Here is a 14,422-nt window from a genome sequence, read left to right as displayed (position 1 = left end):
CTGTCCTGTAATTAGACAAGAGTACGGTATAATAACTTGAATAAAAAGAAATATATACAATACTGCTATTTATTATTTCTATAGCGCTGAAAGGCGTATGCAGCTCTGTACATTTTAATATCCAATAGACCAGTGGTGCCTACACTTTTTGGGCTTGCGAGCTTCTTTTAAAATGACCGAGTCAAAATGATCTACCAATAATAAAAATTTTTTTTTAAAAACACAAAGCACACTGTACGCAGAGAAAATGTTAATTATCATTTATAGTCCACGGATTTTCAAAGAGGTCAAGGCAGCTGACTTTAAAATATGCAATGTCACCTCAGTAACAACTATACATAAAATAGACAAATATACTCCCTCCCTTTTTACTAAACCACAATAGCGTTTTTTAGCGCAGGGAGCTGCACCGAATGCCCTGCACTGCTCTCGACGCTCAAAGGCTCTCTGCGCTAAAAACCGCTATTGTGGTTTAGTAAAAGGGGGCCATAGTGCAAAATATAGACAGCAGATATAAATTCTCAAAATGGACACATTTTGATTACTAAATTGAAAATAAAATCATTTTTCTTACCTTTGATTTCATGAGTCTCTGGTAGCACTTTCTTCTTCTGACTGTGCATCCAATATTTCTTCCCTTCTTTCAGCCTCCTGTATGCTTCGTCTCCTCCAGACCTCATTCCCTTCCACAACTTTTTCTTTCTCTCTCTCTGCCCTCCTCCCCTTTCTTTCTTTCTGTCTTTCTTTCTGTCTCCCTGCCCCCTTTCTTTGTCTCCCTGCCTCCCCTTTATTTCTGTATGTCTATCTTTCTTCATGCCCCCTTCTTTCTTTCTGTCTCCCTGTCTTTCTCTCTCCATGCCCCCTTTCTGTCTGTCTCACTATCTCTCTTTCTGTCTCCCTGCTCTCCCCCAAGCCACCGCCGCCGCAATTGGGGAACAGGCCGCCACAATCAAGGAACAGGCTGCCTCCGTAAAGAGGACACTGAAGCGCTGGGACGACCAACCTTCCCACCCGAGGAAGTTCCGGACCAGCCAGGCAGCGATTGGATAGCCTGGAACTTCCTCTCCGACGTCAGAATTGACGTCGATTGAGGAATGTTGGTCGGCCCGGCACTTCAGCATCCTCTGTAAAGGGGCGGGAAGCAGGTAGAACGGAAGGCAACACGAGTGTATCATGGAGCCTGGGATGGGCTCCGCGATCAACTCACGTTGCCTTCGCGATCGACCTTTTCGGCACCCCTGCAATAGACTGTCCCTGCTCAGAAGAGCTTACAATCTAATTTAGACAGGACATTTCAGGGTTGGGGAAATAATGGTAGAAGAAATGATACTGTGGGTATAGGTATCTGACAGCAGTGAGTGGGAGTTAAGAGTTGAAAGTATTTTCAAAAAAGTAAAACCTTGGTTTGTGAGCATAATTCATTCCGGAAGCAGGCTCGTAATCCAAAGCACTCGTATATCAAAGCGAATTTCCCCACACGAAGTAATGGAAACTCAGACGATTTGTTCCACAACCCAAAAACTTTAATACAAAACATTGTATGCTGTGAGCACTTGAGCTATGGGTAAATTGGGCATGACGCTTCTATTACGTTCAGCCGCGCTCGGCGTAAGATGCGCGTATGTTGTGCGTGCTTGAACTGTGGGTAAATTGGGCGTGACACTTCTATTATGTTCAACCGTGCTCGGCGTAAGATGCGCGTATGTTGTGCGTGCTTGAACTGTGGGTAAATTGGGCGTGACGCTTCTATTACGTTCAGCCGCGCTCGGCGTAAGATGCGCGTATGTTGTGCGTGCTTGAACTGTGGGTAAATTGGGCATGACGCTTCTATTACGTTCAGCCGCGCTCGGCGTAAGATGTGCGTATGTTGTGCGTGCTTGAACTGTGGGTAAATTGGGCGTGACGCTTCTATTACGTTCAACCGCGCTCGGCGTAAGATGCGCGTATGTTGTGCGTGCTTGAACTGTGGGTAAATTGGGCGTGACGCTTCTATTACGTTCAGCCGCGCTCGGCATAAGATGTGCGCGCTTCAACTGCGGGTTCTGATGACGTAACGCGCAAGACAACGCTCGCCTATTGAGTTAAAATTTAATAAAATGTTTTGCTCGTCTTGCCACGTTACTTACTATCCAAGGTTTGACTGTATAAGTAAAAAGAAAAGAGTGTAGATTGACCTGAATGGGGAATAAGAGAGTTAGTGGAACAGTTATAATCGGGGTCTTGTTATACCCCAGAAAATGGGACATGGAACGAGAGTCACTTTCTCTTTTCTATAGGAATTTGCCATGCAGCTTTGAGCAGAGGGAGTTTTAGCAACTTCGCAAAGGTCTTGCAGTGAGTGATAGAGAGGGCATTCAATCTGTAACTAGAGAATGACACGGTGACAAAATTCATCACCGTTCCCATCCCCGCGGATAACTGCGGGAAATAATCCCATGTCATTTTCTAGTGTCTGTTTCAACCTCGGTCCTTCTACACCAGCATTCTTCAGAGCAAAGCTTGAGGGTCAGTGGTTGTGGCCATTCATACTCTGATTCTTATGGGAGCCAAGGATAATGAAGCCATTGTGACATCACTGATGTGATTGGCTCTTAGGCACTGGTGGAATGAGGCTTTATGACATCACAATATCTGCTCTGGATACCAGAGACTGTCATTCTTAACCTCAGTCCTTCTACACCAGCATTCTTCAAAGCAAAGCTTAACGGTCAGTGGTTGTGGCCAATTATACTCTGATTCTTCCCTCTCTCCTTAAAGAATGACATGAAGATGGTTTCCCGTGGTTATCCACGAGGACGGGAACGGTGATTAATTTTGTCACCGTGTCATTCTCTATCTGTAACGAGAGAACATATCCCAGAATGCTTTACGCTGGAGGTTTAAAAAAGAGAGACCCTTGCTATAGAGCAGTGTATCGCAAACTGTGTGCCTACTGAGATTTCTGGTGTGCCACAACACACTGGCGAGAAGGACAGTCATCCACGCGGCGAGAGGCACGTCCTGTAGGAAGACAGCCGGCCCAGATGACTCTCCTCCTGGCCAGTGTCTCTCCTCCTCTCCCTGCACCTCCCGGATCCCTCCACTGGCGGGTCACTGCCAGATGGGCCTCCGCTTAGCGGAGTTTATAAAAGGCTTGGATAATTTCCTAAAAGAGTCGTCCATAGGCTATTATTCCTTGGATAAGCAGCATCAAATCTATTTTCCTACTTGGGATCTAGCTAGGTACCTGGGACCTGGGTTAGCCACTTTTGGAAATAGGATACTGGACTTGATGGACCTTCGGTCTGTCCCAGTATGGCTATTCTTATGACTAATGGCATTATGGCAGCTGCTAATTGGTGCCATTAATAATAATTAGCTGTTAATGCAATTAATAACTAATAATTAAATTAAGTTACACTTGCAACTAACTTGAATGCGCAAATTTTCACGTTAGATGGAAATTTTTGCAAGCAAGTTTCCAAAAATAAAGGGATGATGTGTGAGGCAAAACCTGTGAAGAAGGACAGGCCAAGTATTTTAGGCACATCACATGGACACATGGAACTCATAGAAACATAGAAACATAGAAAGATGACGGCAGAAAAGGGCCAAGGCCCATCAAGTCTGCCCACTATAGACCCTCCCCTTAAGATTAGCTAGTGTTTTGCCCTGACCCTCTTAGGGATCCCACATGGGCGTCCCATTTATTCTTAAAATCTGGCACGCTGCTGGCCTCGATCACCTGCACCGGAAGCCCGTTCCACCGATCAATCACTTGCTCCGTGAAGAAATACTTCCTGGTGTCGCCGTGAAATTTTCCGCCCCTAGGGTTTGAGCGGGTGCCCTCTTGAATAGGCATGGGGCAGATTTGCATGCCTGTCACCTTGATTAGATGCAGATCTCTCTCATACATATTCATTAGGGTTATCCCATAAACCTGACTGGCTGGTGGTCCTCCAGGACAGGGTTGGGAACCATTGCTCTAAAAAACCCCTTTACATACCCATCTCTTAGGGTTGAGATATTGATCTTTTTTCAAGCAGCTCATTCTTCTACCTATATGGGCTTTCAGTGTTCTCTGAAAACATATTTATATAGTAAATTCTTTGCTTTATAATGTCTTTTCTATTTTTATTAAGAACATAAGCAATGCCTCTGCTGGTTCAGACCTGAGGTCCATCTTGCCCAGCAGTCCGCTCACGTGGCGGCCCAACAGGTCCAGGACCTGTGAAGTAATCCTCTATCTATACCCCTCTATCCCCTTTTCCAGCAGGAAATTGTCCAATCCTCTCTTAAATCCCAGTACTGTATTCTGCCCTATAACGTCCTCTGGAAGCGCATTCCAAGTGTCCACCACACGTTGGGTAAAGAAGAACTTCCTGGCATTTGTATTGAATCTGTCCCCTTTCAACTTTTCCGAATGGCCTTTTCCGAATTATTGTCAGTAATTATTTTCTGCATGTTTTGCATTTTATTTTTTTGTTATGACCAACTTTGTGTGTAAACTGCTTTGAACTGTTATGTTATGTTCTGAAAGAGAAATGATATCGCATTCTTCCTCTGGACTGGTTTAAGAAAATAACAATAGCCTTACTGGGTCAGCCCAATGGTTCACCAAGCCCAGTAGCCCATTCTCACGGTAGCCAATCCAGGTCCCTAGTACCTGGCAAAAACCCAAAGAGTAGCAACATTCCATTCAGAATCCTAAAGAATAGCAAGGTTCCGGAATCCCAAAGAGTAGCAACATTCCATTCAGAATCCTAAAGAATAGCAAGGTTCCGGAATCCCAAAGAGTAACAAAAGATTCCGGAACCCTAACGAGACGTTCAAGTATCTTACGGGCCGCATCGAGGCGGAGGAAGATATCTTCTTTTTCCAGGGTCCCATGACAACAAGAGGGCATCCGTTGAAAATCAGGGGCGGGAAACTACGAGGTGACACCAGGAAATTCTTTTTCACTGAAAGAGTGGTTGATCGCTGGAATAGTCTTCCACTACAGGTGATTGAGGCCAGCAGCGTGCCTGATTTTAAGGCCAAATGGGATCGGCACATGGGATCTCTTCACAGGGCAAAGGTAGGGGAGGGACATTAAGGTGGGCAGACTAGATGGGCCGTGGGCCCTTATCTGCCGTCTATTTCTATGTTTCTATGTTTCTAAAGAGTAGCAACATTCCATTCAGAATCCTAAAGAATAGCAAGGTTCCGGAATACCAAAGAGTAACAAAGGATTCCGGATCCCCAAAGAGTAGCAACATTCCATTCAGAATTCTAAAGAATAGCAAGGTTCCAGAATCCCAAAGAGTAACAAAAGATTCTAGAACCCCAAAGAGAAGCAACATTCCATTCAGAATCCTAAAGAATAGCAAGGTTCCGGAATCCCAAAGAGTAACAAAAGATTCCGGAACCCTAAAGAGTAGCAACATTCCATTCAGAATCCTAAAGAATAGCAAGGTTCCGGAATCCCAAAGAGTAACAAAAGATTCCGGAACCCTAAAGAGTAGCAACATTCCATTCAGAATCCTAAAGAATAGCAAGGTTCCGGAATCCCAAAGAGTAACAAAAGATTCCAGAACCCCAAAGAGAAGCAACATTCCATTCAGAATCCTAAAGAATAGCAAGGTTCCGGAATCCCAAAGAGTAACAAAAGATTCCGGAACCCTAAAGAGTAGCAACATTCAGAATCCTAAAGAATAGCAAGGTTCCGGAATCCCAAAGAGTAACAAAAGATTCCAGAACCCCAAAGAGAAGCAACATTCCATTCAGAATCCTAAAGAATAGCAAGGTTCCGGAATCCCAAAGAGTAACAAAAGATTCCGCAACCCCAAAGGAGTAGCAACATTCCATGCAACCGATCCAGGGCAAGCAAAGGCTTCTCCCATGTTTGAAGCTGAGGTCTCTATGCTTCAGGCAGTAGTAGGTAAAGGGCCTTCTCCTTAGTGCCTGCCTCCCACAGATAATTCCTGTTTCTTTCTGTTTTGTTCTATTCTTTCCCTAACATGTTATTTCCTACAGAGTCCCAGAATAGAGCTTGGAATTCAGCTGTCTGGGTGTCTCCTCGATTGTGGTTCAGAAGGAGGGGGGAAAAATGCAGATATAAGGGCTTGGTTACCACAGGGACCAAGAGGGTTTGAGACATAGACCGTCAAATATATGCCAGATCAATTTACAGAGAGAGAGAGAGAACGAGGGGAACAGGTCTAGACACAGAAAATAAAACAAAACATCTTCAGAAGAGATGAGTTGAAAGTACATATTTTTATAGTGTACAAATATTTTAAAGGAAAAAAACCAACATAGCAGATGATTCACCAATATGTCTTTGAGAAACATGGTGGGGAGATGTACAGGGCATTTGTCTGTTCTAAATGTTTGTGTATTTAAGGTCTGTGTGTAGATTTTGGTAATATTATAGAAGAAGAAGCGACAGGTTTTAGCGATATGATGTATCTGAGTGGAGAAGGAGAGAGAGGAATCGAAGATGACCCCGAGATTGCGAGCAGACAAAACGGGGAGGATGAGAGCGTTGTCCACAGCGACAGAGACTGGGGGAAGCAGGGAGCTGGGTTTAGGCGGGAAGATAAGCAGCTCCGTTTTAGACGGCGGTGAGACATCCGAGAGGCAGTGTCGGACAGGCAGGCTGAGACTCGGGTCAGGGTTTCGGTAGAGAGGATATATCTAGGAAATTGTCAAACCAGATTCCAAAGAGCTGGACCTGTGTCCAAAAAGGCTATTTTAAGACCAGGAAACTGGAGCAAACCTTTTTGGGATGAATGCAATGCTCAGAAGGTCTGGGATAAGCTCGGATAGGGTTACCAGACGTCCGGATTTCCCCGGCACTTTGTCCGAGTTTTGAAAAGCTTTCCTTTGGGCAGGAGTGCATCCACGCATGTACGGATACGACGCGATGACGTATGCATGTGCGTGATGTAGAAACCCAACCAGGTCGTGCAGGTGCAAGACCGGAGGGCTAGGACGTTGATGGGAAGATAGGACTCAATTAGGAAACCGAGGTGGCATGGGGGCCCCTTCTGGTGATTTAGACAGGTCGTGACCTGGGCCGCCGCGGGAGCGGACTGCTGGGCAGGATGGACCTATGGTCTGACCCGGCGGAGGCACTGCTTATGTTCTTATGTTCTTATGTTATTGCATCATATCTGCGCATGTGCGGATGTTCTGCCTGACGAGAGCAGGCAGCTGGGGCGGGATTGGAGGCGGGGCTGGGGTGGACGGGGGCGTGATGGGGCAGGACTGGGGTGACAGGGCAGGGATGGGTAGAACTGGGCGGGCCTGGGGGGGCGGGCCTGGGGGGGTCCAGATTTTCCGATTGGAAAATCTGGCAACCCTAAGCTCGGAGAATCTGTACTTGTACAGGGAAAGCCAGAGCTCAGCAGGGTTTTGTGATAATGCATTAAAAAAAATAATAAACTGGGCAGAGTAGATGGCTCCCATAGCCCATATCTAGACTTTTCCACCTCTCTCGTTTTCTTCATCCTGTTCCCTCCCACTGCCCCACTCTCTGTCTCCCAGTGAACTCACAAACGTCTTGTTATTGTCAACAGCTATAGCCATTCCTGTCCAATACGGAATTCATAGGAAAAATATGCCGACATATACAAAATGTGCTTGATCTTCATTATTGAGAGCCAGCACAGTGTGGGTGGCCTTTGCTGGGGAGGGGAGCTTGTCCCTGAAATTTCATCAGGATCCATGCAGGCCTCGCTTTTGCCCCTCCTGGGTAGATAGTCTGGCTGGGCTGTATGTGATGGCTGGGTGCCAACGCTGTCATCAGCTTCCTGACAGCTCTCCAGCGTTGCCTGGCAACTGGAGGCCTGTGCGCTGAGCACAAGCCAGGCAATGTAGCTACACAGAGAGGGCCTGTCCTTAGGAAAACAAAAGAATCCCAAACGAAGGATAAAATCTGCCAAGCTAAAGTTCACCGGGGTAATCAAATGGCAGTAGCTCCTGACTCATCTGTGCGTTCACAAATATCTTTTGTCATATGTATGACATATTATGATTTTATAAGTTGCTATGTTTGGAAGGAGGTGCCTTTATTTGTTTGGAAGGTAGTGTCTTGTAACTTTGGGCCAGAGAATCAGGAAGTTAATGGTTATGTCAACGAAACCACACATACAAGCTTTAGTTTGTCAGATCTATCTCTCTTCAGCTTGGAAAAGAGACGACTGAGGGGGAGATATGATTGAAGTCTACAAAATTACATTACATTAGCGATTTTTATTCCGCCATTACCTTGCGGTTCAGAAGAGGATTTCTGGACATGTCCAGAGGTGTTACAGAGTAGAGCGGGTTGCTTCAGAGGATTGAAATGTTTCCTACGTTGTCAGTTAGTCTTCATCGATTTCTTGAATAGTGGGATTTTTATTTCTTTTTTGAAAGTTTTGTAGTCTGGGATCAGGAGTGGAGTGGAGTGGAGTGAATGGGTACAAGTGGATCAATTTTTCACTCTGTCAAAAATTTCAAAGACTAGGGGACACTCAATGAAGTTACAGGGAAATACTTTTAAAACCAATTGGAGGAAATTTTTACTCAGAGAATAGTTAAGCTCTGGAACACGTTGCCAGAGGATGTGGTAAGAGCAGATAGCGTAGCTGGTTTTAAGAATGGACTTTTCCTTAGTCCAAACCTTAGTCTGTTATTGAGAAAGACATAGGGAAGCCACTGCTTGCCCTGGATCGGTAGCATGGAATGTTGCTACTCTGGGGATTCTAGAATCTTGTTACTCTCTGGGATTCCAGAATCTTGTTACTCTGGGATTCCGGAATCTTGTTACTCTGAGATTCCGGAATCTTGCTATTCTTTGAGATTCTGCATGGAATGTTGCTACTCCTTGGGTTTTGGCCAGGTACTAGTGACCTAAATTGGCCACCGTGAGAACGGGCTACTGGGCTTGATGGACCATTGGTCTGACCCAGTAAAGCTATTCTTATGTTCTTATCTATCTATCTATCTGTCGATCGATCGAGCGATAGATAGATATTAGCCTCATCGTAAAATCCAGACCCCTAGACCCTCCCCTCTTTCAGTTTTCCACCACTCTCTGGGTGAAGAAGAACTTCCTTACGTTTGTATGGAATTTATCCCCTTTTAACTTTAGAGAGTGCTCTCTCGTTCTCTCTACCTTGGAGAGGGTGAACAACCTGTCCTTATCCCCTTCAGTACCTTGACTGTTTCGATCATGTCCTCTCTCAGTCATAAGAACATAAGAATTCCTGCTGCTGGGTCAGACCAGTGGTCCATCGTGCCCAGCAGTCCACTCACACGGCGGCCGTTAGGTCAAAGACCAGTGCCCTAACTGAGACTAGCCCTACCTATGTACGTTCCGGTTCAGCAGGAACTTGTCTAACTTTGTCTTGAATCCCTGAAGGGTGTTTTCCCCTATGACAGACTCCGGAAGAGCGTTCCAGTTTTCCACCACTCTCTGGGTGAAGAAGAACTTCCTTACGTTGGTACGGAATCTATCCCCTTTCAACTTTAGAGAGTGCCCTCTCGTTCTCCCTACCTTGGAGAGGGTGAACAACCTGTCCTTATCTACTTTGTCTTGAGTCCCTGGAGGGTGTTTTCCCTTATAACAGCCTCCGGAAGAGCGTTCCAGTTTTCTACCATTCTCTGGGTAAAGAAGAACTTCCTTACGTTTGTACGGAATCTATCCCCTTTCAACTTTAGAGAGTGCCCTCTCGTTCTCCCTACCTTGGAGAGGGTGAACAACCTGTCCTTATCTACTTTGTCTTGAGTCCCTGGAGGGTGTTTTCCCTTATAACAGCCTCCGGAAGAGCGTTCCAGTTTTCCACCACTCTCTGGGTGAAGAAGAACTTCCTTACGTTTGTACGGAATCTATCCCCTTTCAACTTTAGAGAGTGCCCTCTCGTTCTCTCTACCTTGGAGAGGGTGAACAACCTGTCCTTATGTACTAAGTCTGTTCCCTTCAGTACCTTCAATGTTTCGATCATGTCCCCTCTCAATCTCCTCTGTTCGAGCAAGGAAAAAGCCCAGTTTCTCTATTTTATTTTCTTTTGGGAATCTTGTAAGATTTGTATTTATTAGGCAGAAATGTAGGCTAACGCGCAGATTTGTTTTGTTTGCCGGTGCTTCGTTAGTGTGCAGTTTTTGATACAGAGGGAGGAGCCTAAGGCCCTGATTGGTTCAGACACCTAAGGCCTGTTGGCATCTGAGCAAATCAGGGCCTTAGACCCCTCCCTGTGTATCCCAGGATGTACCGGGAAAGGGAAGATCGGCCATTTTGGAGTGGCAGACCTGCAAGCAGGAATAACTGGGCATCCCTCCTGCTGTCATCGCAATTTAGAGGTATGGGGGAGATTCAGGGGTGTGGGTGGGCCGAGGGGTCATCTGGTAAGAGAAGGGAGTGGGCATCCCTCCTGCTGAATTTTGGTAAAGTTTGGAAGGAAAGTAGGAGGGGATGATTCAGGGAGTCTTGGCGGGGGAGGGGGGTCAGTTTGGGAGGGGGGTTGTGGCAGCAGGAAGGAGTGGGCAACCCTCCTGCCGATTTTTATTGAAGTACGGGGAGAGGGGGCAGTTCGGTTCAGGGGGTTTTCATGGCAGCAGGAGGGAGTGGGCCTCCCTCATAAGAACATAAGAACATAAGCAGTGTCTCCGCTGGGTCAGACCACAGGTCCATCTTGCCCAGCAGTCCGCTCCCGCGGCGGCCCGAACAGGTCACGGCCTGTCTGAGTCACCAGAAGGGGCCCCCTTGCCACCTTGGTTTCCCATTGAGTCTTATCTTCCCATCGAAGTCCTAACCCTCCGGTCTTGCACATGCACGACCTGGTTGGATTTCTATACTTATTACTTGGTTTGCTTTCTATACCTGTGTTACATCCCAGCACCTCTCTCAGTATCCCACGATCCCCCTATCCCTCAGGAATCCGTCCAATCCCTGTTTGAATCCCTGTACCGTACTCTGCCTGATCACTTCCTCCGGTAGCGCATTCCAAGTGTCCACGACCCTTTGGGTGAAGAAAAACTTCCTTGCATTTGTTCTGAACCTATCTCCCTTCAGTTTCTCCGAATGCCCCCTCGTGCCTGTTGACCCCTTCAGCCTGAAGAATCTGTCCCTATCCACCCTCTCTATGCCCCTCATGATCTTGAAGGTCTCTATCATATCTCCCCTGAGCCTCCTTTTTTCCAGAGAGAAGAGCCCCAGCCTATCCAACCTCTCGGCGTATGGGCAGTGTTCCAGCCCTCTTACCAGTTTCGTTGCTCTCCTTTGGACTCTCTCAAGCACTGCCATGTCCTTCTTGAGGTACGGCGACCAATATTGAACGCAGTATTCCAGATGTGGACGCACCATAGCTCGATACAATGGCATGATGACTTCCTGCGTCCTGGTTGTTATGCCCCTCTTTATGATGCCCAGCATCCTGTTGGCTTTTTTCGAGGCTGCTGCGCACTGTGCAGATGGCTTCAGTGATGCATCCACTAGCACACCCAAGTCTCTCTCAAGACTGCTGTCTCCCAATAATGCCCCCCCCAATTTGTATTTGAACAACGGGTTCTTTTTCCCTATATGCATGCCCTCTCGATCTCCTTCCTCACATTTGCTGCCAGTAGTCTAGTTCCCGCTGTGCTCAGGTGCAGGCCGTCTCGCCGGTAGAGCTGGCTCTTTCCCCAGAAGGACGTCCAGTTCCTCACAAAGTGGAAGCCCTCCTCCTGGCACCATCTCCTCAACCATGCATTCACAGCCTGGAGGTCTGCCTGCCTCTTTTCATCTGCTCTCGGTACAGGCAGGATCTCTGAGAATGCTATCCTCCGGGTACTCCGCTTCAGCTTTCGTCCCAGGGTCCTGAACTGGTCAGTCAGTGTGGCCATGCTGAAGTTCCTCCGGCTCACATCATTCGTTCCGATGTGGATTATCACCGCAGTCTCCTCTGTCTCTGCTCCGTCCAGGATCCTCTCGATCCTATCAGTGACATCTCGTGTCTTGGCCCCTGGGAGACAAGTCACTAGCCGGTCCTCCCTTCCTCCTGCCTTTATTTTGGTTCCAGGGTGAACTGTCATGGGGGGGGAGGCAGCAGCTCACTTTTTTGTAATGGAGACAGATATTGTGTGCTGGAACAAATGCACAAGATATATGTGCCATCCAAAAAAAAAAAAGCCCCAACAGCTGAGTGGCAGGAAGCTCCTTTGGGGCTTCCCCAAACCATCTCTACACGTGTCAAAGTTGTTCTCACAGCGACCAGTCGGACCAGGAAATCATTTGCATGCAAACTTGTTGAAACATCGATCACCCAAAAATCACATGTTCTTAGCGACGGTGTTTTGTGCATCTAGCCCTGAGTGCTTCATTTGCAGATCTGATACCTGTATTTCTATCAATTATATAAAGCAAGTAAAGAGGCTCTGTGAAGTAGGAACAGAAAGACATAGTAACATAGTAGATGACAGCAGATAAAGACCCGAATGGTCCACCCAGTCTGCTCAACCTGATTCAATTTAAATTTTATTTCTTCTTATTAGCAATTTCTGGGCAAGAATCCAAAGCTCTGCCCAGTACTGTGCTTAGGTTCCAATTGCTGAAGTTTCCGTCAAAGCTTACTCTAGTCGATCTACACCAGGGGTCTCCAAAGTCCCTCCTCGAGGGCCGAATCCAGTCAGGTTTTCGGGATTTCCCCAATGAATATGCATTGAAAGCAGTACATGCACATAGACCTCATGCATATCCATTGGGGAAATCCCAAAAACCTGACTGGATTCGGCCCTTGAGGATGGACTTTGGAGACCCCTGATCTACACCCTCCCAACCTTTGAAGCCCTCCCCAGCCCATCCTCCCCCAAACGGCCATATACAGACACAGACCGTGCAAGGGTGTCAGGTCAAAACCGCGGAAGACAAAGGCGCACGGGGACAACTGGGCGCAGCGCGGAGGTGCGCGCTGAAGAAAATAACTGTTTTTAGGGGCTCCGACAGAGGTGTGTGGGGGGGGAACTCCCCTACTTTACTTTATACAGATTACGCCGCGTTGTGGGGGGTTTGGGGGGGTTGTAACCCCCCACATTTTACTGAAATCTTCACTTTTTCCCTAAAAACAGGGAAAAAGTTAAGTTTACAGTATAATGAGGGGGGTTACAACCCCCCAAACCACCCACAACGCCGCCGCGATCTGTATTAAGTAAAGTGGGGGGGCTCCCCAACAAAACCCCCCGTCGGAACCCCTAAAAACTGTCATTTTCTTTGGCGCGCACCTCCGTCTTGCGCTCAGTTGTCGGCGCGCGCCTTTGTCTTCCGCAGTTTTGTCTATGAACCCCATGCAAGTCTGCCCAGTACTGGCCTTAGTTCTTCAATATTTACTATTATTTTCTGATTCTAGATCCTCTGTGTTCATCTCACGCTTCTTTGAACTCCGTCATCGTTTTCATCTCCATCACCTCTCTCGGGAGCGCATTCCAGGCATCCACCACCCTCTCCGTAAAGTAGAATTTCCTTACATTGCTCTTGAGTCTTCCACTCCTCAGCTTCAAATCATGTCCTCTGGTTTTACCATTTTCCTCTCTATGGAAAAGATTTTGTTCTACGTTAATACCCTTCAAGTACCTGAACATCTGAATCATACCTCCCCTGTTCCTCCTTTCCTCTAGGGTAGACATATTCAGGGCTTCCAGTCACTCCTCATACGTCTTTTGGCGCAAACCTCCTATCATTTTCGTCGCCCTCCTCTGGACCGCTTCAAGCCTTTTTGTGTCCTTCGCCAGATACTGTTTCCAAAACTGAACACCATACTCCAAGTGGGGCCTCACCAACGACCTGTACAGGGGCATCAACACCTTCATTCTTCTACTGGCTAAGCCTCTCTTTACACAGCTCAATATCCTTCTGGCAGCATTCCCTACATATATTTAAGATAAGTTCTACTGTTTTGCTTAGTTTTGGTTTTTCTATAAAGACAAGTCTTCTCTTTCTTTTATTTTTTTGGAGGAGGGGGTTTATATCCCTGCCTTTTCTAGTGTAGAGAACCCTTTAATTTAAAAAAAAAACCTCAAAATCCCAAAGCAAGACATAATAGAAATCCGTTAGGCTCTAATCACTGGATCCCAATCATGGGCAAGGGCTAACGGCCGAAGATTGCAGGGCAACATTTGTGGGCTCTCAGTCCGCAGATTCCCCAACATCCGATGCACCACCATCTGACACCTGGTCCGGCCAACTCCAGCATCCGATCCTCCGCTTTCAGCCCCAACCGGCTGTTTTCTCTCTCCTCTCTGCCGCCAGAATTGAATCCTGGATGGACTGTGTCACCCACGGAGCTGAGGGGGGGGCCACTGCAGCACATAGTGCAATATAGTCGACTCCACCTAAGTGCACGTCGGTTAAGCGCACACTTCGGTTATCCACACCCGACCACCATGGTCCCATTTTATTTACATTAAAGTCAATGGACGTAAACTCCGAATAATTGCAATTCTGATA

At 46.9% G+C, this 14,422-nt stretch overlaps 1 protein-coding gene across 1 annotated transcript in view; it reads left to right on the top strand.

The window, feature by feature from the left end:
• Positions 1–14,422, top strand: part of LOC117355378 (1-phosphatidylinositol 4,5-bisphosphate phosphodiesterase gamma-1-like) — a 204,213-nt gene that overhangs the window by 20,597 nt on the left and 169,194 nt on the right. The gene's annotated exons all lie outside the window — the stretch shown is intronic.

The sequence above is a fragment of the Geotrypetes seraphini genome, chromosome 2 (assembly GCF_902459505.1).
Source record: "Geotrypetes seraphini chromosome 2, aGeoSer1.1, whole genome shotgun sequence".
NCBI lineage: Eukaryota > Metazoa > Chordata > Amphibia > Gymnophiona > Dermophiidae > Geotrypetes > Geotrypetes seraphini.
This window is presented reverse-complemented; position numbering and strand designations above follow the sequence as displayed.